Genomic DNA, 23,489 nt, shown 5'->3' with positions numbered 1-23,489 from the left:
GCAAGAACGTCCTTCGTCAGACTAGGAGACCAAAACTGAACGCAATATTCCACGTGAGGCCTCACTAAGGCCCTGTACAACTGCAATAAGACCTCCCTGCTCCTATATTCAAATCCCCTAGCTATGAAGGCCAACATACCATTTGCCTTCTTTACCGCCTGCTGTACCTGCGTGCCCACTTTCAGTGACTGATGAACCATGACACCCAGGTCTCGTTGCACCTCCCCTTTTTCTAGTCTGCCGCCATTCAGATAATATTCTGCCTTCGTGTTTTTGCCCCCAAAATGGATAACCTCACATTTATCCACATTATACTGCATCTGCCATGTATTTGCCCACTCACCTAATCTATCCAAGTCACCCTGCAGCCTCTTAGCGTCCTCCTCACAGCTCACACCGCCACCCAGTTTAGTGTCATCCGCAAACTTGGAGATATTACACTCTATTCCTTCATCCAAATCATTAATGTATATTGTAAAGAGCTGGGGTCCCAGCACTGAGCCCTGCGGCACTCCACTAGTAACTGTCTGCCATTCTGAAAAGGACCCGTTTATCCCGACTCTCTGCTTCCTCTCTGCCAACCAGTTCTCTATCCATGTCAGTACATTACCCCCAATACTATGCGCTTTGATTTTGTACATCAATCTCTTGTGCGGGACCTTGTCAAAAGCCTTTTGAAAGTCCAAATACATCCACTGGTTCTCCCTTGTCCACTCTACTAGTTATATCCTCAAAAAATTCGAGAAGATTCATCAAGCATGATTTCCCTTTCATAAATCCATGCTGACTCGGTCCGATCCTGTCACTGCTTTCCAAATGGGCTGCTATTTCATACTTAATGATTGATTCCAACATTTTCCCCACTACTGATGTCAGGCTAAACAGTCTATAAGTACGCGCTTTCTCTCTCCCTCCTTTTTTAAAAAGTGCCGTTACATTAGCGACCCTCCAGTCCATAGGAACTGATCCAGAGTTGATAGATTGTTGGAAAATGATCACCAATGCATCCACTATTTCTAGGGCCACTTCCTTAAGTACTCTGGGATGCAGACTATCAGGACCCGGGGATTTATCGGCCTTTAATCCCATCAATTTCTCGAACACAATTTCCCGCCTAATAAGGATATCTTTCAGTTCCTCATTCTCACTGGACCCACTGTCCCCTAGTACATTCGGAAGGTTATTTTCTTCCTTTGTGAAGATAGAATCGAAGTATTGGTTCAATTGGTCTGCCATTTCTTTGTTCCCCATTATAAATTCACCTGAATCCGACTGCAAGGGACCTACGTTTGTCTTTACTAATTTTTTTCTCTTCACATATTTACAGAAGCTTTTGCAGTCAGTTTTTAATGTTCCCTGCTAGTTTCCTCTTGTACTCTATTTTCCCATTCTTAATTAAACCGTTAGTCCTCCTCTGTTGAATTATAAATTTCTCCCAGTCCTCAGGTTTGTTGCTTTTTCTAGCCAATTTATATGCCTCTTCCCTGGTTTTAACACTATCCTTAATTTCCCTTGTTAGCCATGGTTGAGCCACCTTCCCAGTTTTATTTTTACTCCAGACAGGGATGTACAATTGCTGAAGTTCATCCATGTGATCTTTAAATGTTTGCCATTGCTTATCCACCGTCAACCCTTTAAGTATCATCTGCCAGTCTATTCTAGCCAATTCACACCACATACCGTCAAAGTTACCTTTCCTTAAGTTCAGGACCTTAGTTTCCGAATTAACTTTGTCACTCTCCATCTTAAAAAGGAATTCTACCATATTATGGTCACTTTTCCCCAAAGGGCCTCACACAACAAGATTGCTAATTAGTCCCTTCTCATTACACATCACCCAGTCTAGGATGGCCAGCTCCCTGGTTGGTTCCTCGACATATTGGTCTAGAAAACCATCCTTAACACACTCCAGGAAATCCTCCTCCACCGCATTGTTCCAAGTTAGGTTAGCCCAATCTATATGTAGATTAAAGTCGCCCATGATTACTGCTGTACCTTTATTGCACACATCCCTTATTTCTTGTTTGATGCTGTCCCCAACCTCACTACTGCTATTTGGTGGTCTATATACAACTCCCACTAGTGTTTTCTGCCCTTTGTAGTTCCGCAGCTCCACCCATACCGATTCTACATCATCCAGGCTAATGTCCTTCCTTACAATTGCATTAATTTCCTCTTTAGCCAGCAACGCCACCCTGCCTCCTTTTCCTTTCTGTCTATCCTTCCTAAATGTTGAATACCCTTGGATGTTGAGTTCCCAGCCTTGGTCACCCTGGAGCCATGTCTCCGTGATGTCAATTATATCATACCCATTAACTGCTATCTGTGCAGTTAATTCATCCACCTTATTCCGAATACTCCTCGCATTGAGGCACAGAGCCTTCAGGCTTGTCTTTTTAACACACTTTGCCCCTTTTGAATCTTGCTGTAATGTGGCCCTTTTTGCTTTTTACCTTGGGTTTCTCTGCCCTCCACTTTTACTATTCTCCTTTCTATCTTTTGCTTCTGCCCCCCTTCTATTTCCCTCTGTCTCCCTGCATAGGTTCCCATCCCCCTGCCATATTAGTTTAACTCCTCCCCAACAGCACTAGCAAACACTCCTCCTAGGACATTGGTTCCGATCCTGCCCAGGTGCAGACCGTCCGGTTTGTACTGGTCCCACCTCCCCCAGCACCGGACAAATGTCCTCAAAAATCTTGTGCCTGAAAAATCAAGTATATAGCCTATTACAGGCGCAAGTGTTTTAAAAAACGCAAAAACATATAAAAATACAGTTATTAAAACATATTTTATCATTAAAAACCCTCCCCACAACAGTAAGTTTATTTTTAAAAACTTTTTTAAAAATCGGAAAATTATTTTTTTAGGACATTAATAACTTTAATTTAAATGAATATAGTTTAATTATTTTCTATTTTTTATTAGTGTTTTGTGTGTTTGGGGCTGTGTTTTGGGTGTTTTGGGTTCCATTACAATCATATAGTAATAGGAGTTTAGGACCTTGCAGAACTCCTATTACTATGATACCTTACCTAATTGGCTGCCCAGAGCCATGTCGATGTGCACACACTGCGAATCGCAGTCGAAGGAGGCCACAGCATCAGAAACTCCAAAGTGGGCACCAGTTTAAGGTAGGTGCGTATTTTTTCTCTAAAATGCCCGCAGGAAGACCAAACCAGAATTTCAGGGCCATTGACATTTGATTTGCTTTGTTACTACCATACAAAAGAAGAAGTGTGATGGTGGGGATCATAGGAGGAGGCCAACATTGATCATCCACTCAGCTTTTCTGGCTGAAGGTGGTTGCAAATGCTTTAGCCTTGATTTTTACACTCGTCTGCCATCATTGAAGATGGGGATGTTCTCCTCCCGTTAGTTGTTTAATTGTCCATCACCATTCAAGACTGGATGTGGCAGGACTGCAGAGCTTTAATCTGATCCGTTACTTGTGGGATCACTTAGCTTTGTCTATAGCATGCTGCTTCCGCTGTTTAGCATGCATGCAGTCCTGTGTTGCAGCTTCCCCAGATTGGCACCTCATTTTTAGGTATGCCTGGTGCTACTCCTGGCATGCTCTCTACATTCAGCATTGAACCAGGGTTGGTCCCCTGGCTTGATATTATTGGTAGAGTGAGAGATTAGCTGGGCCATGAAGTTACAGATTGTCGTGGAAAACAATTCTGCTGCTGCTGATGACCCACAATACCTCATTGATGCCTAATTTTGAGCTGCTAGATCTATCCTGAATCTGTCCCATTTAGCATGGTTGTAGTGTCACACAACACAATAGAGGATGATCTCAGTGTGAAAGAAATAAAGACTTGCATTTATATAGCGCCTTTCACAATCACTGGATGTCTCAAACTGCTTTTCAGCCAATGAAGTACTTTTGGAGTGTAGTCACCTTTGCAATGTGGGAAACGTGGCAGCCAATTTGAATAAAGCTCTGGGGTCCGGCATGCAGGGAGGTTGGGAGGCAGTGCAGGTGGAGAGACAAGTGGGGTTGATAAGTGCGTGGCTTCAGCGGGTCGATGGGTAGGTGAGTAGGTCGGACAGAAAGCAACCCTGCATAGCCAAACAGACAAGCTGGCAAGTATTTGGGATTGGTCAGCAATAGGGCAGGAAGCATTCTTCACACAATGGATAGTGCAAATCTGGAACTCTCTCACCCAAAAAGCTGTTGAGGCTGGGATTTAATTGAAAATTTCCAAACTGAAATTGATAGATATTTGTTGGGCAAGGGTATTATGGGTTACGGACCCTAAGAGGGTTAATGAAGTTGAGAAACAGGACAGCCGTGATCTAATTGAATGGTGGAACAGGCTCTAGGGGTTGAGTGGTGTACTCGTATTCCTATGTTCCTTCCTTATATATAACATATAGTTGACTAAATGATCAGGATCATCCATTCCCATTCCGTGACTGTTCTATTGCTGGATCCACTTGGGGTCCCTGATTGGCTTGGTGCCCAGGCAACAGCACAGTCCTAAAGCTGCTGCTGCCAAACCTTCCCACACTAAACCCTGAGGGTACATTTCCATTCTGGATGGCCAGTGTCAGTGTAAGGTACAAGGAAAACTGGGACAGGGAGATGGCCAGTCCGATAGGATCGGCCTTTGGATGAGTTTCATTTCAATTTCCTGACATATTACCTTTTCCCTAACCATTCTCTTCTGCGTATATGCTCTAAGTCTCTCTCTTCCTTTCTCAAAGCTCATCCCATTAGCCTTGTCCATGCTCCCCACTCACCAAATTCTGAAGACATCACCTCACCGCACAACCTTTTAGTTCTGAGACTTTTCAATATTTCATTGCGTTTTCACCAGCCAATCATCACCACAAACTCTTACCCATTCACCACCAAACCCTTCCCCATTCATCACAACCCCTTCCCCTCTCACCACAACCCCTTCCCCTCTCACCACAACCCCTTCCCCTCTCACCACAACCCCTTCCCCTCTCACCACAACCCATTCCCCTCTCACCACAACACTTCCCCCCCCTCAACACAACATTTCCCCCTCACCACAACCCATTCCCCTCTCACCAGCAAACACTTCCTCACTCACCACCACAACTTCTGGTGGCCAATCCAATCGCATCAGTTTCCCGCTGGGAGGGTGAGGTTAATATTACCCCCATTTCTCAAATAAGACAACCTGCCTTTAAATTTGAGCTGCAGCCAACTTTCTCACATTTTTTTTCCCACCAGTTACTGTCACAAACCCAAAAAGATGCCAGGAACTTATAGTAATTATTGAAATGAACTGACCATGCAGACTGCGGGTAATTAGCTTAATGCCCCTTTAGCCAGCTTTGTGCGAACAGCTCACCATTCCCTTCTCCACTTCATCACTTTCACAAAATGGGCTACTCGAGATCCAGGATATGAGGAAATGAATCAACATTTACAAAGAATTATATGGATTTTACAGCACGGAAACAGGCCATTCAGTCCATCAGGTCTATGCCAGTGTTTATGCTCCACACGATGACTTCAAAGGAGATTGAGCGGAGTGTGAAACCAGCGTTGCACCAGATCACATCAGTTTCCTGATGGGTGGCTTAGATTAAAATTGCCCCAATGTATTTCAGGTCTGTGCTTAACCCCAACCAGCCTCAAACAGCTTGCAGTCCTTATATGGGCTCGCAACCGAGGGCCTGCATCAACCTCTACATTATAACTGAGGAGGTTATGTCACATGACATCACAGTGAAAACCATGGCAACACAGAGGGAAGTGGGTTTCACTAGGAGCTGAAGTGCAGATGCTGAAAAGCTCTCGACAAGTAAGGTGCAAGTTTGTTTCAACCTTACCAAAGTCTTCAGAATCTATGGAGATCAAAATCGTTTGTTAACACAACTCAGTTTTTAAACTCATTAGGAACTGTGGTGCTCAAAACCATTTGTTTCTGGAATTCAGTTCTTAAATACATCAAATTAAAACTGGAGATAATTCTTCCTCACAATATCAGGGAAAAGTCATCAAGGAGACAAAGAGTGACTTCAGACTGTGAGTAAACGAAAGAAGGAATCCTTAGTTGAGAATTACCACAAGTTTTTAAATGATTTAACACTGAGATTTCCCTTTAGTTTGAACAGGACAACCCCTTAATCTCAGGAATCAATCTTGTGCACCTTCTCTGAACAGCCTCCAATGTAAGTATATCCTTCCTTAAATAAGGAGACCAAAACTGTATGCAGTACTCCAGGTGTGGTCTTACCAATGACCTGTACAGTTGTAGCAGGACTTCCCTACATTTATACTCCATCCCCCTTGCAATAAATCCAACGTTCCATTTGCCCATAATTACTTGCTGTACCTGCATGCTAACTTTTTGTGTTTCATGTACAAGAACCCCAGATCCCTCTGTACCACAGCATTTTGTAATCTCTGCCCATTTAAATAATAATTTGTTTTTTTATTTTTCCTACCAAAGTGGATAACTTCACAATTTTCCACATTATACTCCATCTGCCAAATTTTTGCCCACTCACTTAGCCTATCTATATCCCTTTGTAGATTATTTGCATCCTCCTCACTATTTGCTTTCCCACCTATCTTTTTATCATCAGCAAATTTAGCTACATTACACGGGGTCCCTTCATCCAAGTCATTAATATAAATTGTAAATAGTTGAGGCCCCAGCACTGATCCCTTTGGCACCCCACTAGTTACAGTGTGCCAACCTGAAAATGATTCATTTATCCCAACTCTCTACTTTCTGTTAGTTGGCCAATCCTCTATCCATGCCAATATATTATCCCCCAACCCCGTGAACTTGTGCAGTAGCCTTTTATCCCTCAGCTTCCTACATTCAACCAAACTGGTCCATTATGAGCTGGAAGTCGTGTAGCATGCAGCACACTACAATGAATTCAGAGACTTGTTGAGGGGATCATTGAAGACTGCCTCCAGAGCAGTCCAGATATCGGAAGTGCTGCTTGAGCGCCCCAATTGTCTGTTCAATGGTGTTGCAGGTGGCTGCATGGCTCTCATTGTAGCGCTGCTTGGCTTCCGTGGTGGGGTTGCGAAGGGGGGGTCGTGAGCCAGGTGGCTAGGCCGTATCCTTTGTCCCCAATCAGCCAGTCGTGTCCTTCCCTTTGTCACTGAAACATTCGTGAGGCACTGCTCTCATGCAAGATGGAAGCATCATGTGCATTCCCTGGATATGGGGCATTCACTGCGAGGATGCACTGTATGTGGTCGCATACCAGCTGAACGTTTAGAGAGCGGTATTCCTTTCGGTTTCTGAATACCTCTGCGTTGTCGAGTGCTGCTCGCAACGCGATGTATGTGCAGTCAATGGCTTCTTGAACCCTTGGAAAGCCTGCAATTCTGCCAAACCTTAAAGCCCTTTCATTCTGGCTGCCCCTGCTCATTGGGAATTTTATGAAGTCTATTCTGCGGTTGTAAAGAGACTTCGTGATGTGGCGAATGCAGCGATATGTAGCATATTGAGAGATGCTGCATATGTCCCCTGCTTCTGTCTGGAAGGAGATGAAGGCATAGAATGCCAGTCACCTTCACTGCAATGATAGCACAGTCCTGTTGGCGCTGACAGGTTGTCGGTCTGCTTGTAGGAGCTGACATATCTCTGTCAGCACTTCCTTTTGGAAGCGCAGCCTTTTCACATACTGCTCCTCAGAGAGCTGGAGCATTGGCCCCTGTAAAACCGTGGGGAATAATGCCTCCTCCCCAGATGTCTTCGGCCTCTCCTCATATATGGCCCAACATGGCCAGCAGCCCTTCTTCTAGCTTGACGCCGTCTACCAATAACAACCAGCATAATATGCTGGCGAACTAGTAATGCCCCCATTACTCCATTGATTCCCACACTGACCTTGAAAGGACATTATAATGGCAGATAACAGTACCGTTTGTAAGTCGGAGCTTCACACAGCATGCTGTGTGCAATCGTTGCAGTCAATGTGATCTGTGATGTCAGATCCTCCTCACTCTATTTAAATATGCCACCAATATCACCTGCTGCACCATGGGAACACAGTATTTTTCAGACGTTTCCTGGGGTGGACGTTAAATGAGGCATAAGGGCCGAATTTTCCATCCGGGGCGCTAGCGCAGCATTGCACGATGATTGACATCATGATCTCAATCAAACTGGAGGGTGGGGCAGTCAGTCTTTGCACCGCCGCAAATCAGGAGCAGAATTTACCAGCCAGGCGCTAAAACCTGGACTCTCGGCATTACACTCAGAAACACTATTTACCGCCCCTCCTGGGTGCAAACAGGTGCAAAAGTGCGGAAAATCCAGTCCTTCAAGTACTTCTGAACAAGCTTCTCCCATTTCTTTCATTTCTAACTGTTTCTGCATTCATTTCTCAGCAATTGCTTCTTGCGCATCTGGGGTGATGAGGTATTGTCTCTGGGGAGAGGGGTCCACTTCCTCCATGACCACCTCAAACATCATTCATCTGGCAGACCCTGTGCCAATCAAAGATTTTTCCTGTTGCTCTTCCAAACATGCTCCAATAAGGGGACGGCTACCCCTATCCTGAACTAAGGGTCCTTAAAGAATGACTTGTATGGTTAAGGTGCGGCCTCCCAATTTCAATTTCCTCAGTTTTTCTTTTAACTTTTCTACCTCTTTAGCCAATCTATCCCTATCCCCCATCAACTGACCAGTCGGGATCCAGGCACTGCCTAGTCCTGTTCCCTTCATGCGACCCCTCCCAGGATTTATCCACTCAGGCCCTTTCCATCGCTTTGACCCCCTGTCTCACTTCCTTGACGGAGATGGCTGCAGCTCTCTGGTGCAGGCTTTCCACTTTTGTCATCCATTTATCAACACTCTCGTCCCTGCCCCAGGCATCTATTTATGGCACTACTGAGGTGAGTAGAAGAGTCAAAATAATCTCTCACTGTGTATATTCCCCATAATAACTGATGTCAATCCAATTTGTTCGCAAGCTTTTACACAACTGAAATATAATTCTCGCTTCTCTGGGTCCTTCTCCTGGTAGCATTGCAAGATGCTTTATCAACTGTGGCCCTGAGCGTGCACCGAAGATTGCAAATATTATACTAGGGACCTAGAGTTTGATTCAAAACCTTGTTTCCCCAGTGATTCAATAAATCTCAGAAAATTGCATGAACCCTCAGTTTCAACGATATGTCGCCCAACAGCCAGCTAGAATATTACACCACCAGAATATTTCCCACATTACAACAGTGACTACACTACAGAAAGTACTTCATTGGTTGTAAAGCGCTTTGAGACATCTGGTGGCCGTGAAAGGCGCCATATAAATGTAAGTCTTTCTTTCCATTGAGAATACTTATTAAGATCCTGAAGATTCCACTTCACCAAAGATAACTCTCATGTTCTGTACCTTTATCCCGCTTTGCTCATATCAGGAATCCCCAAAACCACTAAGGTAGCGTTCCCTTCAGGACCCCCATAGGGAGCGGGAGATTCATGATCATGCTCCTGCCTTGTCCGCCCGAATGTGCTCCCCCACTCTCCGCATTACCGGAAGGTCAGTTGTAATATTGTGAGGTGACAAGCGTCTGAGCAGCTGAAGAGGCAGCTAACTGCCCCACCTCCGCACCTAAGTCGCTACTCGAACCATGCGGATTTGCGTCTCTGAAATTGAAGAAAACAAGGGGGTGTGGAAGGGAATGGTGGCTATGCTCCCTGTCCCTTAAGCCCCTTTACAACTCTTGGACCTTGGAAATCCTCTGAATATCACCAGGCTTCATCAATTTCTGCCTCTGCTCGGCAAGCTAATACCGCCAACTGCTGCAGCTTAGATATTCCTTTCTCTAGTTCTTGATTCTTGTTCTGTTCATTAGCAAGATGCTGATCCAGCGTCAGACTAGTTCTGGCTGCTCCTAGCGCCTGGAATCGGCAGTTTTCTACCTCTTTTCTGGGCTCTGTAGGTTCAGCTCGCTGCTCTATAAGTTGTGAGACTTCTTTATCTCTGGCCTCAGCCTCTCCTCCTAACTTCTGAATCCCCAGCATTAGACACTGTAACACTGTAACATTCATGCTTTTCTCTTTTTAATGGGGCTGAATTAGCGATCCCACAAGCACATATGAGATGCACGTGGGGACCTTGCAAGTTCCGGGTTTAGGCATGTGAAGCACATGCGCCTCTACCTGGAACTTGCGATCTGTCAAGAATCCTCTTGACAAATCGCACGAAGCTGAAGTAAATGGGCATTTGCTGGCAGTGTAAGACTTTTAAAAGAAAAAATTAATTTTTTTTCAATAATTTAAACATTTTAAATCATGTTAAATAAGGTAAGTTTATTTTCAGACACATTAACATATGTAAATTTATTTATCAAAAAATTTAATTTTTGTTTTAAATAATTTAATTAAATTTTGACTAATTTTAAATATGTGATTTAAAAAATATATATTTTAAGTATTTTTGGGTGTATTCCCATTCATACTTATGGTCATTCTATACAAACGGAATCACCATAAGTATGAATGGGGATTCCTCTTCTTTGATTGGTTGGGCCAGCTCACATGATCCCAGGGATGCATACGAACCACCTATGACCCTGGGATATGTGGGCCTCTATGCAGGCCTTCGCGTAGAGGCCCAAGACTGCAAGTTTACGAACCTCCCGATCATCAGGTAAGTTCGTAGACATTTTTGAGGTCGGAGGCATTTGTCCGCGGGAAGCCTCCGACTGCAATTTCTGCGCCATTCATTTTTAACCTAAACTCCGTTATCTTTTTTAACACTCTCCACTAAGGACTGCCGTGCCTCTCTCCATCCTCCTGTCATTTCTTCCTGCCTTATCCCAAAAGGCCCCCCTTTAGACTCAATCTATTGATTAAGAAAGGACCAGACCTCAACCAGAGTATTCGCTGATCCTCCAATTGCTAATTGGAGATCCCTTTAAGTCGCAACTACTAAGAGAATACTCAGCCCTCAAACTGATGTGTGGGAAACACATCCGCGAACCAACTCCAATTTTAATGAAATGTGAAATCACGTCGGACAAACTTCGACGTGCAAACTTCGTAAATATCACATGAGACGAAGTTAGACAACGATATTTGAAAAAAAAATCATGTCTGACCAACTTCGGCTGAACAAACTTGACAAAATCAAGTCAGGGTAACTCTGACTAACAAAATTTGAAAAAAATCATATTGGGGTAATCAAGATGTTGGAATGCTTTCTTGTTCTGTTTTGTTTTGTTAGTTTAAATGCCAGATTACACACATACTCAGTTGCAGTAATGCAGAATCAGGTCTATATTGAAATCTCATACTGTCCACAACCAATGTGAGTGCACAAGCCTTTTCATATTACACCATTCCAGTATAAGAATGAGCTGCTGTTGAGACATCACTCTATCGATGATTCCAATGTGAGCTTTTAGGACATACTTTCACGATTCCAGCATCAGCTGCTAAACAGTGTTCCCTTACATTTCTTATACCAATTTTCACCTTTGATCACTACATTTCATGCATACTACCAATAAATCACAGTAAGAAAGAAAGACTTTTACTTATATAGTGCCTTTCATGACCACCGGACGTCTCCGAGTGCTTTACAGCCAATTAAGTACTTTTGGGGAGTTGTCACTGTTGTAATGTGGAATACGCGGCAGCCAACTTGCGCACAGCAAACTCCCATAAACAGCAATGTGATAATGGCCAGATAATCGATTTTTTGTTACGTTGATTGAGGGATAAATATTGACCAGGACACCGGGGATAACGTCCCTGCTCTTCTTCAAAATAGTGCCATGGGATCTTTTACGGCCACCTGAGAGGACAGATGGGGCCTTGGTTTAACATCTCATCCAAAAGAGAGCACTTCCAACAGTACTCCCTCAGCACTGCACTGGAATGTTAGCCCAGATTTATGTACTCCAAGTTTCATGAAGTGGGACTTGAACCTACAACTTTCTGACTTAGAAGTAAGTGTGCAACCCACTGAGCCACAGCTGACACTATACAGCAAGGATACAAATGACAACCAAATAACAGCATGAACTAAACAACCATGCACTTAACAGTCCTAATTGTTTTATTGCTGTAATAAAACTCTTCCCATTCATTTTATTACCATAACCAAAAGCGTCCAAGCTGACACATTCCAGACTAATGTGTCTGTCAGCACTCTAGTAATGACTCCACGAGGTAAGGTATTGTAATTGAACTGTTGTGACCTTAGTCCATTTATTGCAGCTCCTGAATGAGGGTACAGTATAGTGAGCTCCCTTTTATACCTGGTTACCTGCAGTGTACAGGTGACCCCTAGGTCTCCACCAGTTGCATCCTCTGGTAGCACAGGCATAGTGTATATAGTGTCAAGATACATTCAGTGGTCTTATGTAACTGTACATTGAGTTTACAGGGTATATACTTATATTATACATATACAACACAGACCATTACAGATGTGGTTGAATGACTCTTACGCATTCTACTGTTTAACATTCCTGTGAAGATATTCTAGCTTTAAAATCCTCTTACCTAATTTACAACCCATGCACAGTAGAAAGCTGTTTTAACTTTTAACTCGTTTGCTGGTCGCACAGACTGCCCAGGAAGAATATTTGTGGTACCTAGGTAGTGTGAACCCACAACATCCACCTTCTCTTCTTTTAAAAAAAGTGGTAAAGATCCTCACATATGTGTCTCTTACAGATCAGACTCCTTTTACTTTGTGCTTCAGTTTTGACCAAAACTCTAGCAAACTATCTGAGTAGACTTGGCCCATCCTGGTCAGACAGCCTTTATCTATCAAACGCATTTGTATGATAATGTTTTTATGGAAAGTACTAATTTAGTTCTCTTCCTTACTGCTGAAAAGGCATTTGGCCAAGTAAAGGTGTTTTTTCTTGAGTGGTACTGCAGTTTGGAGAATCTTTACTCAGTGGATTTGTTGAAGTACTCGTACTCTTGGGGGTCAAAATTGGTCGTCTGCCCATTTCTCGGCGGTATGCCGGTGGTATGTTGTTTCATACTGCCGGGTTCCTTTGGGGCGGAATTTGCGCGATTGTCAACAGTTTTTTTCTCGGTGGTATGCCGAGCGGAGTGCTGTGGGCGGAGCGGAGTGCAGCCGGCGGTGTGCAAGCAGTGAGTCCTTATCACTTGGGAATCTTCGGGTCCCGGGTTCTGCGCATGCGAATGCTGCTGCGAAGCTCTGCCCCCCCGAGAGACACAGACCAGAATTGACAGAGACTGCAGGCCTGAGAGCGCTGTGCAGGTATGTGGGGTGGGGGGGGGGGTCACTTCTTGGGGGCAGATTGCTTCTTGGGGAGAGATGGCTATTTGGGTTGAGGTTGCTACTTGAGGGAAGATCGCTACTTGGGGGGGGGGGGAAGATTGGTTTATGGGGGGGAGATCGCTGTGGGGGGGGGAAACAGGTCACTGTGGGGGGAGGGGACGAGACTGGGGGGTGGGAGAGACTGGGGGGGGGTGACAGATAAAAAAAAATTCACAGGTAATGATGCATACCGCCGACTGAAGATCAACTTAAAACCAACTTTTCCAGGGCGGTCTGCAAGGTCGGCGGTATGTCATCAATTTGGCAATTTTGGGTGGTATGTCAGCGGTGTGCAGGGGCAAATGGTATACATACCGCCCGGCAGTATGTCGCTGATGAATTTTCCATCGGGCAGTATGTGGGCAGTATGTTGGTATTTTTCAATCAATTCCGCGATTGTGGGCATTATGTCTGTGGTCCGCGGGTGGTATGCGGTGCTATGTCCTCCAATTTCGTGCCCTTGGTCTTGTCATTGGTAGTTGCCAACAAGATTGAATTCCTCTCTTTCGAATTTTTCAAAGGCATGCACTGGTGGATGTCTGTTGTACCCCTCTTCTGCTCTTTGCACTGGTTATTGAATAATTAGCTGTGAGTGTACATACTTCCCTATTTTTCTGAGTGATTTGAATAATGAACACAAAATTATTCTTGAGGTAGAGTGTTGTGTATATCCCTTATTAGCTCTCATTAGTTCTGAAGTCTATTCAGTAGTGTGGTCCTTTTTTTAGTTTAAAATCAATGTTTATAAGTCAAAGTCAGTTAACTTGGATCAGCATCTAGTGTTAATGAGCTCTGCATTGTCTTCTCCTTGGTGTAGTTAGCTTTGGGTATTCCTCCCTTTTTTTTAAATACTAGATCGCAGTACATGTCAAATGCTGGAAAATGCATCAACAAGTGTTAAAATTCTAAATTTCCTGGGAGTCATGCCCTAAAGAAAAGTTTTACATCAACTTCCCCCAAAGAAAAGTTTTACACTCACTTCCCCCTACAAAAATGTCTAAATCTACTACGTGAAAAATTTCATTTTTTGTACTTCAATATTTTCCCTATAATATAATTGATGGAATATTATGTATAAAATTACATTAAATGATTTAGAATTTACAACATAAAAATAATCCATTCAGCCCGACTGGTCTATGCCAGTGTTCATGCTCTACACAAACCTCCACCTACCCTACATCATCTAACCCTATCAGAATAACTTATTCCTTTTTCTCTCATATATATCTATACAGGTAAACAACACATGATAGCAAGTTCGACATTCTAGCCATTCTCTGGATAAAGATTTTTTTTTCCTGAATTCCTTATTGGAGTTATTAGTAACTATCTTATATTTATGACCCCTAGTTTTGGATTCCCCCACTAGCAGAAATATTTTATCTACATATAGCTTCACCTGAAGACTACTTCCTGTCCAACAACCCTCCCATTAAAGTTTTAACTTTTTATGGTAATAGATGATGCAATTAGGTTCCAGTTTTTAGAGGAAGCCAACCTGAATTACAGAAAGTGATCCTGAAACACTAAGAAAAATCCTGAAATATAATGGCATAAAAATCGATTTAACTTCTGCAGTAGACTTGGTCAAAGCGCTTTATTTAGGGTTGTTTTCTAGTTGTACAGTGTTTCTTTTTAGTTGTCAGCAATTTGGGGTCTGCGTCAGTTTTTTTGAAGCTGATCTCTGGCTTTTCCAACTTTTGTAGATTGACACATATTTTTATAATTGATACCAATGTCTTTTTGAAAACAAAATCACCTGGGGCTTCTCCCTATTTACTGTAACTTTGAAGGAAGATTGATGGAAACCCAGAAGCAACTATGTAAATGTGCCTCTTCTGATATTTCTACAAGGTCGCTGACAGCGTTCAGAAGTTAATTTCCAGGATGTATCCAGGACAGATTTCTGATACCGGGACCTCAATTTTCACTTCTCCCGATCATTGGGGGTGGGGTGGGGGGGATTTAAAAGATCAAGCAACCTGACTGCAACCTAACCCCATTCCCAGACTCCATCTGGAGTACTGTGTTCAGTTTTGGGGACCACATCTCTGGAATGATAATTTGGCTTTGAAGGGGGTAAAAGGCAGATTCACCAAAATACCAGGGCATTGAGTGTTAAATTATAAGGACAGATTGCATAAACATAGGCCACGATTTCTCCTACCTCGGCGGGTCTGGCATGGCCGGGGTCGGTGGTGGGTCCTGACCTTGTTGCTGGCTCCCACCAGCTGTGTAGAAATGATTTTACTTTGATTGGGCATGTTAAGCCTTCCAAGCGTGACCCTTCATCATTGACCTGAACGTTATTGTTCTGATGAAGGGTCATCGACCTGAAACGTTAACTCTCTTTTTCTCTCCACAGATGCTGCCTGACCCACTGAGATTTCCAGCATTTTCTGTTTTTATTTCAGGTTCTAGCATCCGCAGTATTTTGCTTTTGTGGTATCACTTTTCCATCTCACTAGTCACCCTTCACACCCACCCTCATCCTAGTCCAATCTTACCAACTAACAACACACAAAGGTAGACACTTGGGTGTTTTAGCCATTGTTTATGTAAAGTTTTTATTAAAGTGGTGTCAAACATTGAAATCTTTATTTTTAACACTTTGTATTCTTGGACAGATTTGTGTGCATCTTTGGAGTTGCAGTGAATGGTGAGACATAACAATACCCCTCACAATGGTGATGAGTGTGAAAGGAATGGCTTTGGCATTGTAGGGATGCTTTATGGTGTTGTATGGTATTGGTGTGCGGTGGTGTCAACCTGGCGCATCATGTGGTAGCCAGGATGTACAGCATCAAGTGAAGTAACTCTGGCCATGGTGAGGCCATCCCTGGCGTCCCAGGCAGCAATGTGCTCGGGTGTTGATGCTGTGTCCTGTTCAGCATCAGTTGATTGCGGAGAAGGTTGGTGTTGTTGTTGGTGCTGCTGATGTGACTGGTGCTGTTGGTGTTGGAGCTGATCGTGGTGGGACTCTGAGGACGAAGGTGAAATAATTTCAAGGGTATCGATGCTAATGTGATAGATAGCAGTTGAACTTGAGATGACAGAAGCAATTTGTCAATGGTGAGAGGTTGTTCCAATGAGGTGAAGCTGGATTGAGAGATTGCTCCAAACACTTGCAACTTGCATAAAATTCAATGTGCCTTCTAAATGCAATAAGCAACAGCTTTTGATATTAGAAAGTAAACAGCTGTGAGATGGGAGCTTTTATAGCACAATGGCAGCTGTCAAGTAAAGAAATAAATTCATGGTCACAACTCCTAACGTCCTTACCTGACATGACCTGGTGTCAAATGTATTTGTTTTGTGTTAAAACACTCCTGTGAACCACCTTGGGATGTTTTACTACGTTAAAGATGCTATATAAATACAAGTTATTGTCATTGTTGTGATCCCTGAGCAGCGTAAACCCCGTTGACAACCTGGTAAAATGGCAAGCTCAGCTCAAAATTCTTTTTAATAGGCTCCCAACAACGTCATAATGACCTAAATTGCATGCCACTGCATGTCAGGTCTGTTCAGCGTTAAGACCTAACATCTGGGAAAGTAGCATCATGGCAGGTTGACAGCAGATTCCTAACCTGTTGTCAATCATTTTAAATGTAACAAGTGACCTGCCACCCATCCCGTCTGCTGGGCATGGCAAAATTCTGGCCTTAGCTTTTATTCCCTTGAGTGTAGAAGATTGAGGGGTGACTTAATTGAGATGTCAAATTTTTTTTAAGAATTCAATTGGGTAGTTACTTAAAAACTATTTTTTTCTGGTGGGGAATGCGTACAGTTTTGGTCTCTGTGTTTAAGGAAGGATATACTTGCATTGGAGGCTGTTCAGAGAAGGTTCATTAGGTTGATTCCAGAGATGAGAGGGCTGACTTATGAGGATAGGTTAAGTAGGTTGGGCCTATACATATTGGCATTCAGGAGAATGAGAGGTAATCTTATTGAAATTTATAAGGTAATAAGGGGGCTCGACAAGGTGGATGCAAAGAGGATATTTCCCTCATAGGAGAAACTAAAATGAGGGGACATGGTCTTAAAATAAGGGGCCACCCATTTAAGACTGAGGTGAGGAGAAATTTCTTCTCTCAGAGGGTTATAAATCAATGGAATTTTCTGCCCCAGAGAGCTGTAGGGACTCACAGAATAATAATCTCCTCCGTTTTCTGATTCATATTTTCTTGTGTTCCCTTTTCAGCTTATTTCACCCTCTCTCCGCAACCACTTGCCTCGCTTCGCATAAACTCAATTTGCCACTCGTTTTGTCCTGCTCCCGCCCCTCGCCTCTTCTGATTGGCTACATAGGGAGCTGCCAGATCCGCAGTAGGCATTGGTCGAGCAGCTTGTCAATCGGGAGCAGTCTGAGCGCCAGATGCCCCCTTCGCTCTCTGCCTCGTGTGAGGAGGGGTCCGCGTTTGCTGACGTCAGTGGCCGAGTTTTGTTGTTTGTTGGAAACACCCAGAGGCGGAGGACGCGGCGGGCGCTTTCTTCAGAGCCGGAGCGTAGAATAAACAAGGTGAGGCGGGGCCGGAACCAGCACTTGGTGGAGGAGACGACGCCAAAAGTTTACTTCGGTTTAATTTTTTTCTCGCCTCGAACTAATCGGTAGATCACTGACGTCACAGCGGGCGATGGACAAACACCGATCATTGCTATTTTATTCCCTCTCTCTCGAGCAGCAGTCTCATCCGGTTGGACCGCCGCTTTTAATTTGGTTAAAATTCAAGATTTTCTCGCGATTGCGCTACCGCGTTGTCCGGCGACAGCAGAAACATGGATGGGTGGGGCGCGGTTGGCTGGCGTCGACTTTAGTTCGACACCAACAACCCCACCCCGCCAGACGCACGAGCACGAAGCCTCCCTCGCTGTGGAAATTCAGGTCCTTGAGGGACCCCTGTGAGGAGAAGGGTGGATTCAACTTTCGATCAGCCCCATGTGCGCGGCCCAGCCTCACCTCCTTTGCCCCGTCTCGAACACAAGTGAGCTGAATAAAGGGTTTCGGCCCGGTTCCCGCTGGCGCGCGCGCTGCCTCCCCGAACACGAAACCGTTTAACTGGAAAAGAACCCGGCAACCGCGGCGTGCCATGGCCCCGAGGCCCGCCGCGCCGCGCCACGCGCTGCCGCCACACGATGCTCGTCTTGACCGTCGAGTTAACGGCCCGCCTTCATTTCAAGGGTATCGCTGTTCGGTGGTAGGGAGGGTGGGGGCTCGTTTTCTGTTCCTTTTTATAATGAGGTGATTTGGAAAGTCAGCAGCCCGTCCAGATCAGGTCGCCGTTAGATTTAGAATTCAAAAACGAGCCAAAATAATGTTATACCCGTTTAACCAAGGAACCGTGCCTATTCTGACTGCAATGACTTGTTTAAACCAACAGAAAATGCGCACTCTTCTCACACGCGCCCTTTAACAAAGAATAGGAATTACTGTAAATCACAACCGTGGCCAAGACAAATCACTGGAAACGGATTCATTTTTTTTGTGGGGAAACCAATTATATGGATTGCAAGCCTCAGTGAATAGTGCTGGCATAATTACGTTCATGTTACAACTATGTTCACCATAAGTCACATTCTTCATTACAGAGTCATACTACAGCAATAAGCAGCAGAGAGGAACACCTCAAAGTTGATGTTTCAAAAAGTCTATGTGAACATTTTTCTTCATTTTGGGCCCTTGTTTTGATAACCTGGATTTAATTAGTTATGTGTTTGAGCGTGTTTCACTGTTTATGGAGGGCTAAACAAAGTGTCTTCAATAGTTGTGCATGATACGGGTTTGTGCTTCCTTTGTCTCAATTTCTCTATCAAGACTTGCTGACGCCACTTGAAGCAAGAGAAAGCAATTTTTAAGGACTGTATAGGTCACAGGAGTGAGGACGAACACTGTTAGAGGAGGAGGCTTAGGTAGTGTAATGCATCTTGTTCCCTGAGATTGGGTATGTATCTTAATCAAGGATGCCTTTCAACTCAAGTGTTTGATATCAATATTTGACAATAACTTTGGAACTGCTCTTGGCAGGTACAAGGTAAGTTTGTATTGGTTATGCCCTAGTTGTCTGTCCATTACTGCTGATCTGCAATAAATAATTTCAGCCTTTTTAATATTTTAATACATTGTGAAATGACAGCAACCTAATATATCCATGTTGGAGATTAGGTTCAAGTTGAATTGTCTCTTGTGCTTTCAGAAAGTGCTGGCCATTTTATTCAAGAAGCAAGGTGTCTTCAGCATTGATCAGTTCTGGAAGCAATAAGAAAAATAAACTGAGAAAGGAAATACATTCGATAATTACCTCCATTTTTATCCTGCTGCTATAACTAAAACATGAACTTCAAGCTCAGGTCTTTTAAAAAAGCAGAAAATATGGTTAACCTTGTGATATGGTCTGAAAACCCCTTCCAGTACTTTGTGAGAAAAAAAAACTACGAAGTATTGGGAACCAAAGTTGCACCTAGGGCTTCTTTTACCTTGTCGAATCAATCTTGGTGGAATCATTAGATCACAGTTTTGATCTTAATGAAGAAAGTAATGACTCATCCATCCAGAAAGACTCTATAGTTCCCCCTCTCCTTCCATGGATGCAACTGTTCCTTAAATGGCACCAGAATTTGTAACTCCCAATACCCTGCTAGAAATCCAGCCCATTTGTTGATTATTTGTTGTGAAGATGAACCTCCTGATATAAATCCTAAATTTACCCTTTGACCTATACTTTGAAGTCATGTTAAGATTTAGCTTTTATATAACTTACTATTTGATGTATTTCTATAAGATCACCTGTTGCTTTCTTGCACAACTAAAATGTCCAAACTTTTCTAGTCTTTTTCATACTTCAACGCTCTGATGCTATGAATTGGCCTTAACCAAACTATATTGGACAACAACAACTTGTATTATTTATATAGCACCTTTTAATGTGGTGAAACGTCCCAAGACGCTTCACAGGAGTATTATGAGATTTTAAAAATTGACGCTGAGCCGCCTAAGTAGAAATTAGCACAGGTGACCAAAAGCTTGGCCAAAGAGGTATGTTTTAAAAAGGCATCTTGAAGGAGGAAAGAGAGGCGGAGAGGTTTAGGCAGGAAACTCCAGAGCTTGGGGCCGAGGCAACTTACTCCAAACTAACTTAGAATGGAGCAAGTGTAGATTTTTGTACGCTCAGAAAAACCATGCCTGCACTTACAAATCAGGCGTAGGGAATGAGAGGTGGGGGAGGGGGGAGGGAAGTTTACAAACATTAAACACTTCACTTTTACAAATAAAGAGCCATCATCAATAATAAATGATAAATAAATCAATAAATCAATAAAAAAAAATTTAAAAAACAATAAATAAAAAATTAAGTTTCTACTCACTTACTGCAGCACTGGGAGCCCTCCGACAGCGTGCTGGGGCGCTGCCCCCAGTGTCTCCCTCTCTGCTTCTGTCAGTGTCTCTCTCTCTCTCTCTCTCTCTTGTCAGTGTCTCTCTGTGTGTTTCTGACAGCGAGGTGGGGGGGGAGAGAGACTGAATGGGCCGCCGCCGGCGACACTTTGGGCGGGGCCCGCCCCCAGTGAGATGCCGGGTGGGCAGGCCCTGCCGACGACGTGGAGGGAGGGGGGAGAGGAAGGGGGAAGGACTGAACGGGAGGAGGGGGTAGGGGAGAGGCAGATCTGGACGGAGTGGGAGAAGCTGAACGGGAGGGAGGCCCGAGTCCCAATCTTCACCCGGGGAGCCCATTCGGCCAGGGCTAGGGCTGGTGTGCTTCGTGCCCCTCCCACGCAGCCTCAGGGGCGAGCAGCTACTGCACATGTGAGCACACTCTAGCGCGCATGTGCAGAGGTCCACCATTGTGCTGTGCCACACCGAGCACGAAGACGTCCTGTGGAGATTGGAGAATCACAAAGTAAGTTTTTGGCGCCCTTTTTATTCCAGCGAGTCGTCGCACCTTATGGAGGTGCGCCGTTTTTACAGAGGGCGGAAACTTGGGCCCAATGAATGGCTTTTCTTTCACCTCTGGGACCTAAGAATGAATGGGATGAAAGTCTTATCTCAGTTTTAATTCACAAAGTAGAGTGGGAAAATCGTATGTAAAACAATAATGTGTATAAGGTATAATATTCTTCTAACAGTGAAATACAGCTGCCATTGAAGTTCTAATCCTATGGTAATCAAATTAAATCTGTCATTCATTGCTGTTTTCCATAATACCCATCAACACCGAAAAAAAATAAATCTCGCTGAAAATAGAATATAATGGGGCTAAAATTCCGGCCTCGCTGGGTCGGTGAGAAGTGCGCACGGACCCGGCGAGGCCTTGCACAAGCAGTTTTTGGGGTGCGATGCGCAAACACCGAAAACCAGCTTTTCCGATTTGTCAAATCCTCATCCCCGGGAGAAGGACATTCGCGCGGGAGAGATTGGGCTATATGCCCATCTCTTGTCAGCGAATCTCCTTCAAACTTTTACGCGTGGTGAAAGCAGGCGCATAACCTACTTTTACCAGCGTAAGAGTTTTAAAACATATAAAAATTAAATTTAAATACACATTTTTATAGTAAAAACCCTGTCTATTAAGGTAAGTTTATTTTTAACATTATTAAAAGACATTAAAAAAAATTACGGAAATTTTTTTTCCTAAAACTTTTAATTGCAATTAATTTCAATTAATTTTAAATATGTGAGGTGTTTTATTTATTATGCTGTGTTTGGGTGTTTTAGGGGATTTTCTCATTGATAGTAATGGGAACTCGCACAAACGGAGTTCCCATTGTCAGTGAAAATACTGCATCGTGATTGGTTGTCCAGGACCACGTGACTCCAGCTTGGACTTGCGTATCGCAAAGACAGGTCCCCATGTGCTGCGCAGAAAATCTAGGCCTCCGACCGAGATCTTGCGTTTCTCCAAGACCAATAGATAGATTCGTAGATTTTTTTCGGGTTGGAGGCGTTCGTACGAAGGAAGCCTCCAACCTCAATTTTATGCCCATTATAATGTGTCCCAAAAACTTCGCCTGTGTAAAATAAGGAACAAAGCTAGACCTGAAAACAGATCCTGAAGGTGTTTTTTATACTATGGTATAAAGAAAAACAAATGAAAGCAATGTCATGATAGATTAGGAAAAGGTAATAAAAATTAGACGTTGTTGGAGCACTGAAGGTTATATAGTGCACAGGGATATCATTGACGAGATCATACTTGTATGCTGCATCAGCTTCATTGGTGCTAAGTCATTGATATAAATAAATCCAAAGGAAAAAAAATCACTTGGACCATGATTAGCATCAGGTTCACTATTTTATAAAAGAAAAGACAAATGACATATTCTGTAAATGGAAAGCACTAGAAGCGTATTTCAAAACAGTAACAAAGTCCGGGATTCAAAAATCATGTGAAGTTTGCTTATTTGAATCCATTGTTTTGTTACAATATTTGCTTGCTATATATTCTGCATTTATACAGGAGCTTTCTTGTCCTCAGGTTTTGCATTAGTGGAGACAAAACGTATTTTTTTCCTTTCTGTGTTTTCCAGCAGAGCAACAGAACATTTTTGGAACGTGGATGTTTTGTTGTGCTGTAGAACTCTACTGTTGCCACAGGGGGACACTAACAAACTAGTTTCTTGAAATATATCTGCTAACTCTTGTACAATCTCTTGATTGCAGTCACTAAGTCAGGGTATCTCGATTTTGCGACTGTCTATAATTACATATATGAGACATTTTGATGGTGAAGGTTATTATGGTGCGACTGCGCCATCAAAATGGTACAATTGCAAGTACTATTGGACAAGGAAGGTGTTTTTATCTGGTGAAAATTAATAAATGGAAAATTAAAGAAAGGGAAACTGTAAATTTGAAGTGAAAGGAATAGAACAAATTAAAAGATAGAAATGAAAATCTCAAATAAGTAAGGAACTTTTCAAGGATTGTCATGATTAACATTATTTAAATGTACAAACATACTTTTATTATTTCACCCACAAAAAGGTACTTTGATAATTATTCATTCCTCTGCATATTTTTATAAACCTCTTTATTTTTACAGACCTCTGAAAAATATTGGTAGAGTGAAAAAGCTCTTAATTCATAATAGCTGGAGATTTTGTGATTTTTTTTTTAAACCAGAAAAAACTTGCATTTATGTAATGCCTTTCATGACTTCAGGTCTTCCCAGATCACTTTAAAGCCAGTGAAGTACTTCTGCAGTGTAGTCACTGCTGTAATA

General features: G+C 43.2%; 1 protein-coding gene across 4 annotated transcripts in view; it reads left to right on the top strand.

Annotated features, from left to right (window-relative positions):
* The first annotated feature begins 17,643 nt into the window (after nt 1-17,643).
* The window catches only part of LOC139247555 (probable RNA-binding protein 46), a 102,868-nt gene continuing 97,022 nt past the window's right edge, over nt 17,644-23,489 (top strand). The window contains exon 1 of one of the 4 annotated variants that reach the window (XM_070871673.1): nt 17,644-17,797. The gene's annotated coding sequence lies outside the window, so the exon portion shown is untranslated. Of the gene's footprint in view, nt 17,798-17,835; nt 17,973-18,019; nt 18,261-23,489 lie in introns of those variants that run through there. The other 3 variants (XM_070871666.1, XM_070871671.1, XM_070871672.1) reach the window with 3 other exon arrangements.

This window comes from Pristiophorus japonicus, chromosome 2 (genome assembly GCF_044704955.1).
Source record: "Pristiophorus japonicus isolate sPriJap1 chromosome 2, sPriJap1.hap1, whole genome shotgun sequence".
In the NCBI taxonomy this organism is placed as follows: domain Eukaryota; kingdom Metazoa; phylum Chordata; class Chondrichthyes; family Pristiophoridae; genus Pristiophorus; species Pristiophorus japonicus.
Note: the sequence above shows the minus strand (reverse complement) of the source record. Positions and strands in the feature narration are given on the sequence as shown.